Below are 20,333 nucleotides of genomic sequence, written 5' to 3'. Positions count from 1 at the left end.
AAGTCAACAGATGTAGCTCAGATTAGTAGTCAAAGGATTGAAGGTTATCCAAATGGTTCAGATGCTTATCCAAGTGACCAGGCATTTGAGCAAATCCACAGCAGTGCTCATGACCCTATTCCCACAGTTTGCTTTAAGTCTTATAGTCTTCATGGCCTCCTCCTTCCACAATATTCCTTCCTTCTTCCCATTTGCTATAGCTACTAATTCTGTTTATCACCTGTGCAGTCTGCGGTCTCCTCTGCTCTCTCTCTGTCCCCATTTGCATGTGGGTTCTCCCCATGTGGCTCAGTTGTGCTGAGGAAGAGACAGGGAGCTGGGCTTCCTGTTCTGGTGGCACTGGAGAATCTTCCTACATTTTTTCATCCTGTGTGAGCTTGAACAGCTAGCATATTCCTCTGACATCAAATGCTGTTTTAGCCTGTTGGTTTATTTAAGCAAGCCTGAGAATTTGCTATGAGATCCCATAAAGGGGACACCTGAGGACTAGATCTCCTTTTTTCTAGGTTAATGATTTGGCTGCATTAAGAGCAACTTTTCTTTCCAGACACAAGCACTGTCTAGCCTGTTACACAGGCAGAAGGTTTGCTATTAGTGGGGTCTTAAATAGAATAATCTGAGACATATTAATGGATATACAGAAGAAGTCTGGATATTGCTAAATTGAAGTCTGTGTAGCTACTTTTTCTCCAGATTGAAACTGAAGTCTGTCTAAATGCCTGTTCTTCATTTGAGTTTCTTCAGACTGAGCTACAAAAGAGGATATATTAGGGAAACAGGGTTAAATCACTCTTTAGTCACAGACTTACTGGTTAAAATAACATGTATTACTGCCTGTATTTTAATAAGGGGAGAGAATTACCTGGGTTTTTAATTCATCTATCTTTACATTATTAGAAAACCCTATTGGAAACAGAAGATTTAAGAGCAAGATATTTTGTTGAAGGATTTGAAAAAGAAGAGAGCTGGAGCATGCAAACTTGCCCGAGTGAGGGATAAATCTGATGTTGTACACGATAGTAGCCATGGTTAATGATTATGCTAGTAGCTATAGTTACCCCACATATGGAGAGTGATGAGAAAGAGGCTTTGATCTTCAGACCCTAGAAAATAGGTAGAATGTCCTGGACCATAAAGACAATTTCTGGGATTGTGTTGAGGATGAGTTATTTGGCAACATGACTTACTTGGCAATCAAACTAATTTTTGAGTGTCCCGAAGTGAACTGCCTTCAATTATACTAAAAAACACACCCACAGGTCAAAAAGACCTCTGCCCAGTTTAAGACCCTTCCCCTGAGCACATGTAGTAGTAGAAACATTATGTAAGCTGTAGTATAATTGTATGTTAATCACTAACCTATCAGTATCTAATAGGCATGTATGGAAAAATACTAACCTCTGATTTTTGTGTATAAAAGGAGTATGAAAACCTGCTGTTGGTGTCTTTGGTTTGTGGAAAAGTCCACCAAGAACCCAGACCTGAATAAATCCAATATGTCTCCTGAGAGTGTTAAGATTGGGTTATTGCACACTAGGCATAAATCCACTTTTTGGATAAAAAAATAGACTGGATGAAGTACAAGGGAATGACAGAATGAGATAAAGATAGCACAGAGCTGTGCAAATCAAGGGATCTCCATTTTGAAGACAAAATTAGGATATGTAAATTGAATGTGGAGAGAAAAAGCAGACTTGTGGAGAGGGTAGGCATGGTCAGAAGGATAATGAGACCATTACTGCCTTTTTTTGGGGTACACTAGGTTCACCCTTGGGATATAAAGAAGGTCAGAGTGAGAGAAAAAGAGTAGAGAGGATGACATAGTTTTTCAATAAATTTTAAGAGGTTAAGAACCAGTTTTAAGAGTATTCATATGGTCAATGAAATAAAAAATGAAAGGCAAAGTGTGAACTGAGAGCACAGAAGGGGGAAAAAGGCTGAATGAGAAACATGGTTCATTTTCAGATGTTTTGGAAGACATACAAGTTTAGTTGAGGGGTCTGTGTTCAAATGGAGGGTTACAGGTGAAGAGAGAAAAACAGGAATCATTGGGACAAAACACATAGCACAAGCCTTTGTCATTGTCACTTTCTTTAATGTCATTACTGATTTTCCCTAAGCTTCATCAGGTTTTGAATCAGATTCCCTGCGAGAAGAGCAGAGAGAATCAAACAACAATCCAAGGACTCATCAGGAGAATGGCTGCTGTCATTTATCAGGAAAGATGAAGAGCATGAAGGCAGCAATGTTGATTGACCACTTGTTATTTTGGGTATTGAAATTAGCGTAATGGGATGATTGGATGGAAGGTGGAAATTAGGAGCTGTGAGTGAATTGGAGGATATAGGACAGCTTCCATGCAGGACACTGAAGGAGGCAACACCATGATCATCTGCTTAGTAAAAAGAAGAAAAACCTCAATATATAAGGTTTTCCACCCCATAACAAAGATGAACCATTCTAATAGCTGAAATAATGAAAAAGAAACAACTTTTGTAGGGTTTTTACCTTCTCTTCCTATTTTCTACAAATGTCTCTGAAATATGAAAATGAACTGTACTGGTTAAGCAGGTCAGACTGCCCACCTTTTCCATTTTTTTCCTGAACTTCAAAGTTTGAACTTCCTTGAGTATTTTTCCCCTTGTATACAGATTGCCTTTATCAGATTGCAAATGTTTTAACTTAAATATTTAAGTTAAAAAGCACTTGCAGTAGTTCTCACTTGTCACAATGGGGTTTATATATTTTCACAGGATCCACACTGCCTGTGTAGATGAAAGCCAAGAGTGGATACAGAGCACTGGAATAGTACTTCACACCTCATCTACTTTTAAAATGTTGTTTCCTTCTCAAGAGTGGGAAAAAAAGTAGTTTGCCATTTATCTCTCTAAAACCCACATGCTAAAGAACTAAGCTGTCTACATCACAAAGCAGAAAATACTTATTAAAATTCATAATAAGGTGCCTTAGGTACAAAGGGAGCTTTAATGGCCAACAATCACCAGTCTCCTAAATGCTTGGCAGCTCATGGTACCTATACTTTCAGAGATGTCAGGTGTCAAAAACTTGATTCAAACCTTCATGAACCAAACACTGAATTTGTTAAAGTACTTTAGCAGATATAAAAGCAATGAATGCTTGATCAGGCATAAGAATTAAGTGAAAATCCTTGTTTATCATGTTTAAAATAGTCAGGAAAATGAGAAGGGCCATAATTCTTTCTGTTGAGGACCAAACAGACTCTCACTGCAAGAGATGATCTTGAAGGAGGTTCTGGTTCTACAAGCAGTCTGTGAGACTAGTCCTGGGGAAACTTCCTCTGTAACTGCTTATTAAACAGTTGTCATGGTTGAATTAAAACGGACAATTTTAATGCTAGCCATCCTAATATCATGTATTGAGGAAAGAAGGAAAATATTTGTTAGCTAACTAAAAAAGGTTTAAGCAAAACCTCCATATGAATCTTTGAATGAATGTTTTCAAAATAATGGATATTAATTTCTCTTTGCAAATGGAGTATCAAAGATTTAGAGATAGCCATAAATGTCTATAAGGTGGGATACAGTTGTAAAAACTTTAAAGAGCTTTGTCACATAAATTTTAGGATCTCTTGTAAAATTAACACACAAAGAATAGATTAGATACTGAAGTTAGGGAACAATTTCATTCCCACTAGTGAGGATAAAGTGGGAAATCTTTTGGGGTTAGTTTGTCATTCACAGATATCTACTTTTGTAGCTATGTAATTTTTCTTCTTGCTCTTCAAGCCGATGTTTTCTTCTTAGAGTCTGTCACAGAAATTGGATTTATTTGGATATTGACAAACAGAAGGAAATTGAGACTGAGCAGGAGGAGCAATATATCATGGCATATGTATTTCCTGGAGCTGTAAAATTATCATCAGAAATCAAGATAATCTAGCAACATTAATGTAAAACACGGAAGCTTTTCCATATATTAATATATCCTTACTACTGAATTTTTCTCCTAACCATCTTAAGCTGTCCTTCTAGTATTCCTTCTAATGTTTTTGACATGTATGTAAATTATATCTCTTGTGTAGGACATTCAACATTTTCTTCTGGGCTGAATCATGATTGCTTCTTGCTGTCTCATTTCTAAAACATACATTACTTTTTAATAATTTTATTTAAAGGTCGGGAGAGTCCTCCTTGCCAGTTCTTCATTGCATTTGCTTTGCTCTGCCACAGAGCTTCAGAGAGTATTCCTTGTCCTTTCATTCCTGAGACACAGAGCTTGCCAGGGTCTGATAAACATGTGTCTCATGAAAACACTAGGAAGTGAGAGCTGGGTCAGCAGGGTAATCCCAGCTGCCAGCACTTTTGACATACCAAGCAGAAGTAAGAGCTGATAGCAGTGGGATGGGAAGAGCAAAAGAGATGCTCAGCTGAGCTTTCCCATCTCTCATTTGTACCTTTAATATTAAAGCAGGGAGTTGCTTGCACTAACAGGTACTTCCTGCAACTGTTGACACTTGACCCTGTGTCATTGATAGTGTAATCTGAGTGTTACTGTGTCTCCTCTGAGAAACTGAGTACTTTTGAGTGACTAAAGTGCTTTAGGACCTAATGCTACCTGAAGCTGGGTAGGCCTAGGTTCAAATAGGACTGTGTACATAACCCCTGGGAGGCAAATATTGGTGAGTTTCCACTAAACAACATCTGGATGCCTCCAGTGCTACATAGGTCCTGAAGAGTTCATATACAGAAAACATGCTGTACTTTGTCCACTTGAAAATTCATCTGAGAGACCAAATTTTTCTGACTGAACAAGAATAAAAATGAATGACACCAAACTGGGAGGAAGGGCTGATATACCACAGGGTTGTGCTGCCATCCAGGCATACACAACAGGCTGGATAAAGGCATGGACAGGAACTGAAGTTCAGCAAGGGGAAGAACAGAGTCCTGCACCTGGAGAGGAACAGCCCCAGGCACCAGTATATGCTGGGGGCCACTCAGCTGGAAAGCAGCTTTGCAGAAAATGCCCTGGGGGTCCTGCTGAACACCAAGTTGAACATGGGCGAGCAAGGTGCCCTTGTTGCAAAGCAGACTAACAGTGTCCTGGGCTGCATTAGGAGAAATATTACCAGTAGGTTGACTGAGGTGATCCCTCCCCTCTGCTCAGCACTGGTGAGGCCACACCTGGAGTACTGTGCCCAGTACTGGGCTCCCCAGTACAAGGCAGACATGGATATAGTGAAGAGAGTCCAGTAAAGGAACACAAAAATGATGAAGGGACTGGAGCACCTCTCTCTGAGGAAAGGCTGAGAGACCTAGGACTGTTCAGCCTGAGAAAAGAAGGTTCAGGAGGACGTCATCAATGTATACACGTACTTGAAGGAAGGTTGCCAAAAGCATGGATCCAAGCTCTTTTCAGTGGTGCCCAGTGACAGGACCAGAGGCAATGGGCACAAACTGAAACACAGGAGGCTCCATCTGAACATCAGGAAACACTTTTCCACTGTGAGGGTGATTGAGCAGTGGAACAGGTTTCCCAGAGAGGTGGTGGAGTCTCCATCCTTGGAGATATTCAACAGTCATCTGGACATAGTCCTGGGCAGCCAGCTATAGGTAAGCACAGAGGTTGGACCAGGTGGCTTCCAGAGGTCCCTTGCAAACTCAACCATTCCATTATTCCATGATTCTGTGAATGTGTATTTCTTGATCTGCATTTATTCCAAAATTAGTAAATCAGATAAATTTTAGATTAGTCATTGAAACTGTTATGAACAGAATTAGCTTCCTATGTTCTCCAGGAGAAACCAATTCCTGTAATGTTGGCACTAATATTTTACACAATTTGTTAAATTGCCCTGGTGCTGAAAGACCACCTATGAAGGTTTTAAGTGAGGTGTATTCAGAACTGTGTTTTATCACAGTTACATTGGAAGAGTTCCGCAGAATATTATAATGTATTTTTCTTGACCCATGCATACACAAGAATAATAAAAGAATAGACTTTTAATGACAAGTTTGCATCACTACTACCTTTGCAAAGAATCAGTATTGCTGCCATTCCCAAACTCTTTTCTCTCATTCCCTCTTCATTTTTTTTTCACTTCAAATAAATTAGATACACAAGGCCAGATATATTTCTGCTGCATTATATTAGCAGAACTATTATATGGTGTTGTTTTTCTTACTGTCAGTATTTTGAATATCTGCTCATAGGCAATATCAGCTGAAGACAAACCACTGCTCTGTCCTCATTCAAATGTCAGAGGGTTGGGAAATAGTGAGATTTTATTTGGAGTATCCTTCAAATATTTCAGACTCTGCATAATGAAGATGTCTCTTTCTTGCCAGCTGATAGACCCAGCGAGATCTCCTGTGTCATCCACTGTTAGGAGATGGTCCTCTGAACTCTTCATCCACACTGTACAGTGACTATAAATTACAATGCCATCTGTAAAATTAAAAGAAGAATCTGTTCATATTCCTCGTTAAGATATAACAAAGTTTTCAGTATTTTGTAAGAAAAGAAAAGAACTCTGTAGGTAGCCTTACTAGGCTCCTCCTCAGAAAGGAGCATTTCTTTGTGATCCCCAAATTCGTGACTAATCATATTTCCAATGCAGTTCAGGCTACTTCTCCATCTCCAGGATGAAATGGGAGGGATCACAGATAATGAATTAATGCATGCCCTGAGGTTTTCTTGTACAAGAAGGAGACAGATGCAAGAAATTACAAACTCTACTTTGCTTCACAACTACCATTACTTCATCAGTAGCAACAGATAGAAGCAAAGATATTAGGCCACAATCATCTGTGTTCTCTCAGGGCAATGCCTTGAGAGGTCAAGCTTCCTCCTTTTTTTTTTTTTTTTTTTTTTGGTTTGTTTTTTGTTTTTTGTTAGGGCCCGAGTAGTTTTATTTTTCTTGTCTATCTAATCAAATTATTCATACCCCAGGGTAGGAGGAACATTCATTCACATGACTTTAATAGTCTACTTGCTTGACATATAACTTACATTCTTCTGTGTGATCATGTAATTGAAGACTATTATAATCCACACACACAGGAGGACATTTTTATAGTTGTGCATTCATCCTTAACTTTGACATTTCTTGACATTTGAGTAGTTCACCATGTAAACTTAACATTGCATGAGCACAGTTTTTTCTTGCACTTAATTTCTTAAAACATTTTTACAGGAAAAAAATGGGTACAAGAGGGGGAGAAAATCACAATAAGTTACAGGCTATGCATGGACTTTGAAGCTTTAGAGTTTGCAAATAATGTAATTACAGCTTCTTCGTTTCATTTTCAAGGTAGGTATCAGGGCACTCCATGAACCAATTGCCCTTGATCAATGTTGTCAGAACAAAACAATCTAGAACATTTTAATAAAAAAAACCCCATTCTCTTTCATCTTCACTCTGTAACTTATTTATTAAAAGATCATCCACGTTAAAAGTACCAACTTAATCACCATTAATCTATTTGTTGCTAGTTAAATTCATGGTAATGCTGTTTTAGTTAAGCAACGGTCACTACTATTCACTATCATCAGATTAAACCAGTGTCCTGGAAGACAATGTCGCCCATATAGCATGTTCAAATGCAATATTTGAGGCCTTTCATTCCAAACATGAATAATATAAAAAGTATTACAGAACTGCCATTGCTTTTGTAGAAGACAACAGTCAACTGCCTCAAGGATTTAACAGAAAGGACAAAAGTTTAGCAAATGCAGTTAGATTGCTGCACTTGGACCATGTGTTCCATAAAGTGCATACAGTATAAGAGGATAGGTATAAAGTTCTGTTGTGGAATATGTTGGTGGGAAAATTCACAATAAATGGTATAAAACTGTCCTCAAGGCACACAGAGAATGAAAGTAAGGGTCAATTCACATCTCAGTGGCATGCGAACTCCCAACAGAGAGTAGATTTCAAGTGTCATTCCAGTGAGCTATCCTGAATAACTGCTATGTTTATGAAGAAAGGATATGGTGCAGACAGTGTCTTCCAGACCACCCATCACTATTGCTTTTCCTCTGCTTCCTCAGCTTCAGCCACTGCTGTGCACACTGATCTCAGAGGAAGGAAACAGAACATGGGCCAGGAGGAAAAAAGTTCTCCCCATACAGCTTGCTTTGTTCCTCCAAGCACAAGGCAACAAATATCTATTTAATCCTTTACATGTTTGCAAGGCATTATGTTCAGGAAAGCCTTCATAAATAATAACTCCCCAATGAGTAATTATAAATGCTATTACACAAATGTGAGAAGCTAAATCTTTTTTCCAAGGTTACATAGACAGCATATTTCTCTACTGTGAGTGCTTTGCTCCAAATCTGATGGATATTTTATGTCCTGTAGAGAAAACAGTAATGATATGTGATCTCATGCAACAGACACTAAACAAGCAAGAACTAGTTATCATGTTCTCTGCCCATGTAACTTCAGAATGACTACAGGAAAGAGCTGGTGAAGGAAAACAGTGTACACGACACATTTTTGACTGAACAGTAATTCACCACAGTAGGTCTTCAAACATTCATGACTCTGTAACAATAGCTTTAGGTTCCTTTCATATTTCCTTAGGCACATACCCCTCATTAATAGATTTCATAATTTATTTCCTCAGGAAAAGTTTGGGGTTTGTGGGTTTTTTTCTTCAATGAGAATAATATATTTCATTGTCATAAACCTGAAATAGCTGAAAGGAAGTTTTTTAAGTTTTTCCAAGACGCTCACTTTTGGGATGAGACCAAAGATGGAAACCTAGATTTGCCACTCTAGAAATAAGTGATCTGTTTTGAGTGTGCGAGTTTTACAGCCCTCACCACTGCAGCGACAAATGCTTTGCTGTGTGTACGTGCCTATATTTCAAAGCACCAGAAGTTTTATATAATGATTTACAATGATATCATCATGCCAACAAATGGTCTATTTTGTGTATTTATGTTCATTAAGTGATAAGACCAAGAGTGACTTAACTGTTGCTTCTAGCCTTGATTTTGTGCATTACATGTGGAGGAAGCAGACTGACTGTGCTTAGTGCCCTGATTGTCTCTGCATGCAAACACCAGTCAGCTTTCCTGCCTTTTGCTTACAGCACTTTTCAACAAGTGCTAAAGAATTGCTTTAAGAGCTGGGGAAAGCTGTCAGATCCCCTGTGAGATTAAATGAACACACTTGCCAGAACAGAAAGGAAAAAGAAAATTTGCTTGTTCAGGGCATGCATACTTTGCCTTGCTGCTGTCAGAAAAGGGAGTCTGTAGGTGCTAGCAGTAGAAATGGGCAGTGGTTTAAGGAACTGCATTTATATGCTTAGTAAACTGTAAGTACAGAGTAACCAGGTTAAGTTCTGATCCATCTCTTTTTCAGGGCACTTAAACCCACCAGTATAGAACTCCCCTAAGCTCTAAGAATTCCAAGGCCAAAATGAAATATGAAGAATTTTTGTAGTGAGTTGTGAATGGTTGGTGACAGTTTAAATCCTTATGCCCTGTATGTGAGAATTCAGACCTATCATTTCCTTCCTCTAGAGTCTGGTGTATACTAAAGATGTGTTCAGAGATATTAATTCCATTCTGGTGGTGTTTGTCAGTCCTACTGTTTGCTTACTTGTCAAGGACTGGAACGCACAAAATAATAATAACAGAAAATATTGTGTATACAAGTACTGACATGACAGACTTTCTCACAGGTGCAGTTCTAACACCTTTTTAAAATCTGCCTGTAGATAGATTGAACAACTGTGAATGCACTGAAACAGACTTCAGCTAAAAGATTTCCCTTGTGTACACATCTTAGTTTTCTGCTCAGACAATGGAAACAGTTCTGTCTGAATTAATATCCATATGGAATCACTGTTTGAATTAGAAGCATTTATATCAATGAATTTATAAACAAACCTGAAACTAAAAATTATTTTTTGTAGAAATACTTCCTTAAATGGTATTGCCTGGAAATTGCTACCCAGGATGTAATAATAAAAATGGAGAACACTGAGACTAATTGGGGAGGCCTGTAAAAAATGCTCATGATATCTGTGCAATGTTTACTGTAATTCTTTACCTCTTGTTCCTTGCTTTTCAAATACATTCTTGCTGAAGAATATCTGGAGGAGACTGTCTCCTCTTTGCCCTTTCAACTACAAATTAGATATCCCTCCTGACTGGAGTCTCTCTTAATAATTAACATAGTACTGAAATTTCCAATAACTTTTCCATGCTTCTAGGAATTAAAGACAAAAAGATTTCAAGAAGACTATTATTTCTCAAGCTCTAGCATGGTTAAGATCTGTGTCTTCTTGTGAACTGGAATCAGACGTCCAAAGATGTTTAAATCTGGGACTTGTCCCTAGGCCCCAAGATAAATCCATTAAATATGAAGCAGACCCCTTTTTAAAAAGTAGTTTGATGTAAGCTAAACCATAAGAGCTCTTAAATAACAAATAATGATTTGATAAACTGTAGCTGTTTGTTGATACAAGAGGCTGAGATTAGACATCTCACAAGTGGGTTGCTGGTGAGGCTGTTCATTACGTTTATGATGTCTTTTGTGGGGTCAGGGATGATTAGCAGGTATGAAGTAGATGGGCAAAGGTTATGTGCAAGCAGTGACAAATCTGATATGTTCTGCATGGCCAAGGAACACAAAATAAATGAATTTAAATTCCTCCTTATACCTTTGTAGAGTACAGACAAAATGTAGCTTTATACAGGGATGTGGAGTAAGCAAATCACTGTGAAAGGAGGCAGCTAATTGCTGAACTTGATTGCAACTGCTAATCAGAGTCACAGGGTAAAAAGGTGTTGGGAATTAATTAGGCAAGGACCTTCAGAACAGCAGCAGGAAGCCTCCAAGTGACCTTTATTTACAGTCAGTTAAACAGAAGTGTGACTAAAAATGCCAAGGAGCAAATCAGATTATTAATATTGATTGCTTAAAGAAAATGAATAATTTAGGAGCAGTCAGAATAAATATTCAGTGACAGAGATGAAAGAGCACAATGTACTGCCTTTCCAACATTCATCTATCATGCAGCAGTGCCCCTTCACACAGAAATGGAGAATTTCCACCATCACAAAACATAATTAGTTTCATGACCCAGCATGATTGCTGTATTGCTGCTACAAGGAGCTTTTTTTTATTATTATTTTCCCAGGGCAGCAAAATATGGAGGGAGACATGAGCCTGCTGAACATAAGCTTTGCTCTTGGAACTTTCCCAGAAGACCAAATTCAGGTACTATGGCATTAATTTTTAGTTCTTTGTCAACAAAATAGCAGAAACAAAGTATATAATTTTTTCAGACATGCTGTCAGAGTAACCAGTTTAAGCAAAGCTTAAAAGCATCTATAAAATCTCTAAGTCCTAAATTCCGTCTCCTGCTTTTCTGTACTCTGGGGTTTTTTTTCCCATCTAAAAATGGATTATTTTTAATCTGTCCTCTTTTTTTGCCTAATTTTAATCATATCCTAGTAAATTGGAATAATTCGTTGCAGGCACGGTTGGAATTAGACACATTGTTTATTTTTGTGAAAAGCTGTGGGGTGATATTTTTCAAATTTACAAAATTGAATAATATCATAAAATAAAATCATAAAGTTAAAATATTATTATAGCACTGAAAGTATAACATAACAACAAAATAACTCTGTGTGAATGTTTACCTAATCAGTCCCATTTTTTTATAAGCTCATCTGAAAAGCAACCTGGGTACCACAACTTCTATATCTCCTGTCCTGTTTTGTTTATGTCAGCTATTTCTCTCTTCTTTTTATTGTCTTGTCTCTTTTATTTTTCTCCTTTTATTTTAAAGAAAGGGAGACAAAGATATAATTAACCAGGACAAGTATACCACACAAATTTAAGGCAAAATTATGTGCCATCGTTTTGCTTCTACTCTGTCCAGAAATCTCAAAATGATGTTCAGTAGTGAAATTGTGCAGAAAAAGACTATTCTGACAATTTTATTATTTCTCTGAGGAAAACAACAGTGCCACAGCCAAAGTTTTCAAAAGATGATGCTTAGGTTAATTGGTCTGTATGGTGGCCATATTTTCTTCTTTACTCTTAATGGTCTCAAAGGTGGTGGCACACTGGTTGTAATGGTGCCTTTTGACTACACAGGGGTTGGCCTCACACTAGGGGAATTCCCTGTTGGCTGTAGTTGACTGTATTATGTTCATATAAAAGGGTCTGATGACAGCATACATCCAAGTATTATAGCTTCAACTTTCATGACAGTATGTGCCCTCATGCACAGGCAATACATACTTGGCACAGACAATACAGGTTAGCATGTGTTGTTTGTTGGTACATATCCATTGAATGTACATCCATGGAGCAAATTTGTACTTGAGGCAGCACCTTGGATAAATCGTAGGAAAAAGGGAGTATTTAGAACACAGTCCCACCCGTTCCCCATAACAAGTGCCTGTCAAAGGCAGCCAAATGTGAATGAACAGTACAATATGTGCAGAAAGGAAACCTGTGCTGGTTATGTATAAACTCATATACCAGCAATCCTGAGTAAACTATGCAGGTTTGCCTTGCTAAATGTGGGAAGGTGTAACATGCAGTAAGGCAAGTAGGAGTACACTGAAATGTATGGTATTAGGAGCCATAAATATTTTAGTTTTCATTTTCTCTGCTGCCACAGAAATAATGACTTATAGATGAAACAATGAATTTGCTTCTCAGATAATTGTCTTCGGTTCAGCAGACTTTCACTATTTGCATTTAAGTGACTCTTTGGAGGCCCCAAAAATTACAGAAAGTGCTTCATTTCCCTGCTTTGGATATGCCTCAGTGAAACTGAGGGATGATGCCAGCAGATTAATAAGGCAAACTAAGTAGCAGTGAACAAGGAATTCATGGTTTCAGTATGAATATAAATACATTCCAGCCTTGTAAGACCTTACTCATGTGAGTTAGGCCCATTGATTTCAATGAAACTATTCAGATGAACAACTACTCACATATTGAACGTTAGTATGATGACAGACTCTATCGTACTACATTCACAGCGTGGTGAAAAAATGAAGTGCTGAAATTCTGCTGGTCTATGTAACTTTAATTAAGCCTCTTAGCACAGAGGATACTCTTCATTAACAAACCAATGTCCATTTTTTTCCTGTGGACCGTAGAAACATTCACAACAGATGATGAACACACAAGGATAACATTAATGCATGAATAACAATAAATCTGGTATCCAGAACTTGTCTTTGCAAATTAAATAGGATTCTTTTTAATGTAACTATTTTTTATGAATGTCAGTGTAAAATTGTAGCTCATATGACAAAATCCCTCATATATACGAATTTTAGTTCATATGTGAATTTTAGCTCATAAAGTGAATTAAATCCTGCTCTAAAGAACAGAATACATCTGACAAATGGATGCTATTGTAAAGTGAATTGCTTTATGACATGTGTAGCCTGACCTATATCCACCCAGATTCATGCCATCTTTGTGAGCCTCCTAATTTCTTGATCTCCATCAGACCAGAGAAAAACGTGTACAGAACAAGAGCGGATTAGATGAGTTTCGCTTTTATGTTAAGCATGGAAACATGCTTGGTGACCTCTCATCCTTGTCCTTTCAAAACCATCTCATTATAAAATCCACTGTAAAGTTTGAAAAAAAAAAAAAAAAAATGACAGCTCCAGCTCGGGAGCAGCGCAGGGCTGGGATAGCAGGTGCCCCGCTGCTCAGGACCAAGTGGCGTTGGCAGTGTGGTGTGGGAAAGCAGGCATAGCACTAGCCCACGCGATACGATACCTGGCTCCTTTTCAGTCAGTGCTCTTCATCTCTCCCTTTCATGAATGCCTTAATTATACTGGTTGCCACTTAAAAGTCAGTGTTTGCCAAGAGCTGTCACTGAGCTGTGTCTGAAGCACCAGAGCTTTGCAGGAAACAACCGTGGTAACTGTGTGGTACCTGTTGACAAACACTGGCTTTTAAATAGCACCCACTGTAAGGAAGCCCACAAAACCTGCTCTAACTATACCAGTGGGAAGCAAACCATTTGTTTTTTCACATACCTTTCTGTTCAGTCTTCTTCTACTGTGTGAAATGTCTGTAACTTGAGAGAACTATAGGAGTTTCTTTGGAAGTGCACCTTGTGAAAGGTCCTTGTTCCTGAATCAAATATCAATATTCAGGGATTCCCTATTTCTTCTCTGATAACTCATTCCTGTATATTTTAAATGAATCTATTTAAATTTACTTTTTTCTTTTTATAACCGCTATTCAAAGGAAATGACAAGGAGCCACAGAGATTTAATAAAGTAGAAGTTTAGAACCTTAACCACATTAGATATCAAAGTAATGCAATTTTTTATTGTGGTGTGTTAAAATGATTCCGGTAGTTGACAAATGGGTTACTGGTGGTTTATAGATTATATGAGCATTGAATAAGCTCTCATGTGGTGCCAAGACACTTTGTCCTTCTTCCCAAAAGAAGTTGTTCTAATTTTCATTGTACCATGCCAGTGTTATTTTACATCACTTGATAAAATGAACCTGCATATTAAAAAAAAAAAAAAAAAAAAAAAGAAAAAGCCTCAACAATGCAAATATACTTTCCTCTGGTGCAGCAAAACGAGCCAAGCTCTTTTGACAGGAAAATCACTGTGTAACAGGCCAAGATGCTGCACTCAGTAACAGAGTGGACAGGAGCAAAAACTGGCTGAAGTGAGTAGAAAGGAAAGGAGACACAGAGAGATACCTGCCTGCTCCTTCTGCCCCTGTGCCTGCCATCACCCACATGCTATTGTAGTGCTTGGACCACCACACTTGGAGGGGTGGAAAGCAGGAAGGTGGAGGGAGCAAGGTGGGTGAGATAAAAATGCACAATTTATTCAGGCAAGAGCCATTGTTACTCCCAGAAATAGTCTTTCTCTCTGCTGCTGTCCCTCCCTCACTATTCAGTTAATCAATTTATGAAAGTACTTAAGCAAATGTCAAAATCCCATGATATTTGAAACCTGTCTATTGAAATTAAGCATGTATTTAAGTGTTTTCCAAAACTAGTATAATAATAATGGAGCTTGGGGAATGCCAGCATGATTCATTCATAAAGGAGTCCTACTCTAACATGGTGGAAGGCTGTCATCGCCATGGACTGACCAGCTATCTGCAAAGCTACCTTTCCTTTAAATTGACCTTGGAAGAAGCATTCAACACTGAGTGTTAAAAAGGCACTAGCAAATGTGGAAACTGATATGTGAACATGCTAGCACTTGAGCAAAAATGTTGATTATTTCAATGGAATTGCTCCCCTGAATAGTATCTCATATCCGAGTAGTATTTGAAAAATCCTATCATGTTTAGAATAATGGTCTAATTCTGCATAATGCTGGGAATCCTTCAGACTCACTGAAATGTGTGCTATCATGCAATGTGTAGTGGATCAGAGTCTTTGTGAGCCAGATAAATGACAGAGAAGCAGAGCATTACGTGTGCCAGTCTGTACATAACAGGCAGGCATAACCTAGCAGGCAATTTATTCTCATCCATTTTCTGAAACCAACATGTATTATTGCAGTGCTGCCTGATGTCACACTGTAATAAAGTATCATCCTTAAAATGGGTGCATGTTTCTGTTTTATCCTTTTGTTTGTACACAGATTAAAGCGTGATCCCCATTGACTGCAACCTATAATTGAATTCAGGATTCTGATGCTGTCACAGAGAGCAGGAGTGGTGCTTGAGTGGTTTATGAGCATGAGCAGCACAATCTGAAGATTAAACTTCATCTTTGATCTTCAGGTTGTGACTATGAATTTTCTGTTGATAACATATAGAAAGCAAAATAATACGAATAATTATGAATGGAAGAGCTGGAGAGGAAAAGAAGTTATGTGGGTATTAAAGACACTTCTACTCTTTTGGTGTGAAACTTTGATGCAAACCAGTCAGCTAAAATTGTGGAAGATTTTTACTGGTCATATTTTTTCACATATATTTCAAAAAATTTATTAGAATTTTTGGAGGGCAGATCATTGGATCCAAGCGGGTGAAGTAAACTGCCTTGTTAGTCCTTTAAGCTTCTGAAGTCTCAGCACAATTTTAAATGAGGAAAAATTCTTTTTTCCTGCTCTTTACATGCAAGTCACAGTTTTCTTACTGGGTTCCAAAGTACCCATGGTCTCAAAGCGCTACTGCACAGCTGCCACTACATATGTTGCTGCTGAAAGCTCAAACTTGCTGAAATAATCATTCCCAATGTTTGAAGAGGATGTGTTTTAGGCACTGCTTGATGCATCTTGTTTCTTCAGGGAGCATGAAATCACAGCACAAAACAGCAGCAACATCAAAAATGCAGGGTTGATGTGGGTTTTTGTTGTCCCCCCTCCCATCCCCACCCCAGTCTCTGTCAGTGTGGAGGACTACAAAAAACTGCTTGCATCATAAACCTTTATTTCAGGATAAGTGATTGGATTGATGTTCATACATAATTGCCCATGCTGGATATAAAAGCTGTAAATTTTTAATTTGTAGATGAAAAAAGGACAATACAGGGAGCACAGTGTAAAATGTTAAAAAAGAAAACAAAGGGAGATGCACTTTTACACTGTTCCACGGTCATAGGATAAAGACTGCATAAAATATAAGCAAGCAGGATCAATCATACATATAGGTAAGATCAAATAAACCATATAGTAACCCTGAGAGACAGATGTCCTTCCCAATTCTTTCACTCCATCAAGATAAATAGCTGTAGTTTTGTTACTTGACTGATGCAAATCAATAGAATTCCATTGAAATCTGTGGTAGTGTTGGGATTTTGTTTTTATCTCTGAGTCTGGCTCTCAATAGAGTTTGGCCCACTATAAAGTATGCAGTGAAAGAGTAGTTCAATATGTTTTAAATTTGTTTCTATGTTCCTCTTTCTCCCTTGAACTTCATTACTGGCAGCTATGACAGACAGTGAGAAATGTGCAGAGATAGAAATGGGGTAAGGAAAATATTCCTGTTCCAAACAGAAAAAGAAGCCAAAATAGACATCAAAAATTGGAGGACATGGGGCGGGAATTTTGGTTGTGATGGATCTGAGGCCTTAATTTGTCACCAGGCTAGGACTGGGATGAAAACATCGAAGATGGTGTGTCTGGACCTTATCAAAGCAGGAAATATTTGGCTATTTTTGCAGAGCAAACTGTTCTGGTTTGATGGCTAACCATGGCATTCAGAAACTAACTTTAATCAGTGAGGCTGGAAAATTCCCAGCAGTGCCAGGTGGATCTAAGCCTATGGTATTTTTGCAGCCACTTGTCTTTTTGAATTAAAGCTGAAAGGTGCAATCCACACCTGTGCAAAGCCCGTGCAAGGACTGTGCAGCACACAAGGGCTGGAAGCAGAGCTGCACGTGGGGTTTATGTGGTGCCAAGGCTGTGTGATGCTCCACTGCACAGGGATGAATTTAATCTGAGGAGAAAAGGGCTACATGCTGTATAGCCAGTCTAGTCACAACGTGCTATTGAGGAGGACAATAATAAGAACACAGCATCTGGTGGAAGGAGGGACACAATTACTCTTCTTTCTTTCTCTTTCAAAGACAGCAGCTCTAATTCTCTTCTGACACCATTTTTTCTTTCTGATGCTGTAACTCTACAGTTTTCAGTGAGGCAAACCCAAGGTGTGCCAATAAATGGAGCCAGCTATAATTCAGCCCAGTGTGAACTCTTGACATTTTTTGAATATGTAATTGCAGCTACAGGGATTGTAAAATCAAATTGGAGTAGAGATCTGCCGTCCAAAGACTGTGCCTCTTTACACCACCAGAATCTGTGCAGCAGACAGGCTTTACCATACAGGCTCACACAGAACACAGAAACCCTGCTCTGTGCATTCGAACCAGGGCTGGGAAAACAAGCTAACAAATGTTGCTCATGAATATTCATACACCACATTTTCAAAGGAAGGAATTTATCCATGTCAACATCTCATTTATGTTTGCATTCTGCCAAAGTGTAATCGTGAACAATCCAGTATGCATACAGTTTAAAGCAAATTTTAAATTAAAACAATGTCAGCTATTAAAATCTCCATTCTTTCACTGCATACCATCCTTCCTGACATTTGCTCTGTTTAAACATAAGAGTATGGAGTGAAGACTCTGCCCAGGGTATCTTACCGGGACTTCTTACACCTGCAAAATGGTCTGCAGATCTCATGGGAACATTGCTTCCTCTACTAGTGACCTGGAATGAGCAAGAATTTTGGCTTTTTTGAAGACATATTTCCACTTTTATCTATAACTGGAGGTGCTGTACACACCAGATAACAGAGAGATTTAGAGTTTCCTGAATCTGAGAAATGGTCCAGTTTAATTCTAGGTTAGAGATCAGCATAAATTCTTTTATTTTATGCAGGATACTAAATGTGTCTCTGCTAAAGACTGTGAGTTTACAGTTTTGTGTACAGTTGGCTTCCCCTGAAGATTTCCAGCATTTGGAAGAACCTTGGACTCTGCAAGAAACTAAAATCTGACATTATAAAAAAGGTCACTGAATGCAGTGGAAATATCTAAAAGGACATAATCTTTCAGTCTTTTCCTCCCCAAACAGCTCCAAGACTTCCGAGAAGTTTTAGGAAAGCAGTAAATGTGGCTTCATTCAGGAGGGTAAAATCAGCCTGTACCACAGCAGTCTGACAAAGACTATTGTCCTGAACATGGTTGTCTGAAAGTTGAAGACAGTGTGCGCAAAGACTTATCTGCAACAAGCTTTACTTTAGATCCATACTCTCAGGACTATATAACGTGGGTCCTATTTAAAGATATGCTCTTTTATGGACCACAGCTGGAACAGGCACTGTAGTTCACACTTGCTGTCAGTCAAAGAAATGCTTTCAATTTTTCATAACAAGCTATAAACGTCTGCAAGTTTAAAAAAAGGAGACTGAGAAAGAAGTTATCTCAGCAAGCAAACTCCAATATATTCCAAGGTTACTGCTGTATAATTAATGGCATTACCAAATGGAGCTGAAAGTGTAGCATCTGCAAATGGCTAATAACAAGGATTAGATATGCACTTTCTTTTTCATTCATGTTCTTACAGTTTCTTGTGAGCCTAATTGAAGTCAGGAGGATTTTTCCACATGACATTTTCAAATTCAGCTCTGCTCAGTGGCAAACAGTGCATATGCCCTATGGAAAAACCTCTTACCATGTATTTCTAGGAAAAAGGAAAAAAAAATTTAAAAAAGATATCTTGTTCTTTTTTTGGATCAAAATTGCAATAGGATAAGTTACATTAGAAAACTGGGAAAAGCATTTTCACATGGGAGGACTGGTATAATGGCTGTATACTTTTTTCTCTCTAGGATTACATTCAGTAAGGTTTTATTAATGGAAATAGCCACATATTACAAAAACCTGTTAAAGATATCAAACTTGCTTCAAAAGTCTGTAAAACAATTGAACACAGACAATGTAGCTGCAAAGGACTTCTAAATGAATCCTTCTGGCATCAGGTTATTCTGTGATAACAAAATCCACTTCAGCAAATAGGTCAGAGTACAGCTGCTAAAGGTAAGCAGCCTGATGCAACAGAGGTTATGGTTTTAAGCACTATCAAAATGATTTTGGATTAATCACCTTCCTGCCTGCAGTAAAGGTTATTTATAGAACAAGCTTTAAAAAAGAAGCAGCCTGAATATCTCTAATTTCCTACTAACCTTCTGCAGTAAATAGTAAAGCATTAGCTCCGTGTGCATTTCTGAATCCAGTCTTTAATTATACCTTTCCCATGTTTACATGAACTTTGGTTTGCTTTTCAAAAGCCTCACGAAACAATTCCTGCAGCTGACCTGTGTGTAGTGGCGAATTTCTCCATAAAGTGAGTATTGATGAGCTGAAAAGTTCAGTGAACAGGAAAATTCTGCTGCTTTTATTGCCAGTGTGACAGGTTACTTTATTACTATGCCTTTCACAGCAATTTAACAGTTACCCTGGTAACGGATTCAGTGAGGTAATGGGATCAGAGGCATTAGAGGAGAGGAAAGGCTAGCGAGGAGAGAAAACCATCTGCTGGCTTATGTTCTCGGGGCTGTTTGCTCACTGCGAGCTCTGACAATCATTGTACTTGGATGTAAATGAGGCAGGTTAAACCACAGGCCTGCCCTATTTAGCCGTACTCTGGTGATTTGTCTTTCTAATTCTATTGAAATAATAATCAGGATTTGTTTCTGATTAATTAACTAACCTTTTGGTAAAAAGATTAGATAACGAAATTGCTGCCTATTCAGAGATAATGAGATTTTTATTACTCTGTCAAAGGGAAAAAAAAAGTACATTTATGTGTCACCAGCCACCATGTCAAGAGAGGAAAATAAAGAT

The sequence above is a fragment of the Strix uralensis genome, chromosome Z (assembly GCF_047716275.1).
Source record: "Strix uralensis isolate ZFMK-TIS-50842 chromosome Z, bStrUra1, whole genome shotgun sequence".
Lineage (NCBI taxonomy): Eukaryota > Metazoa > Chordata > Aves > Strigiformes > Strigidae > Strix > Strix uralensis.
This window is presented reverse-complemented; position numbering follows the sequence as displayed.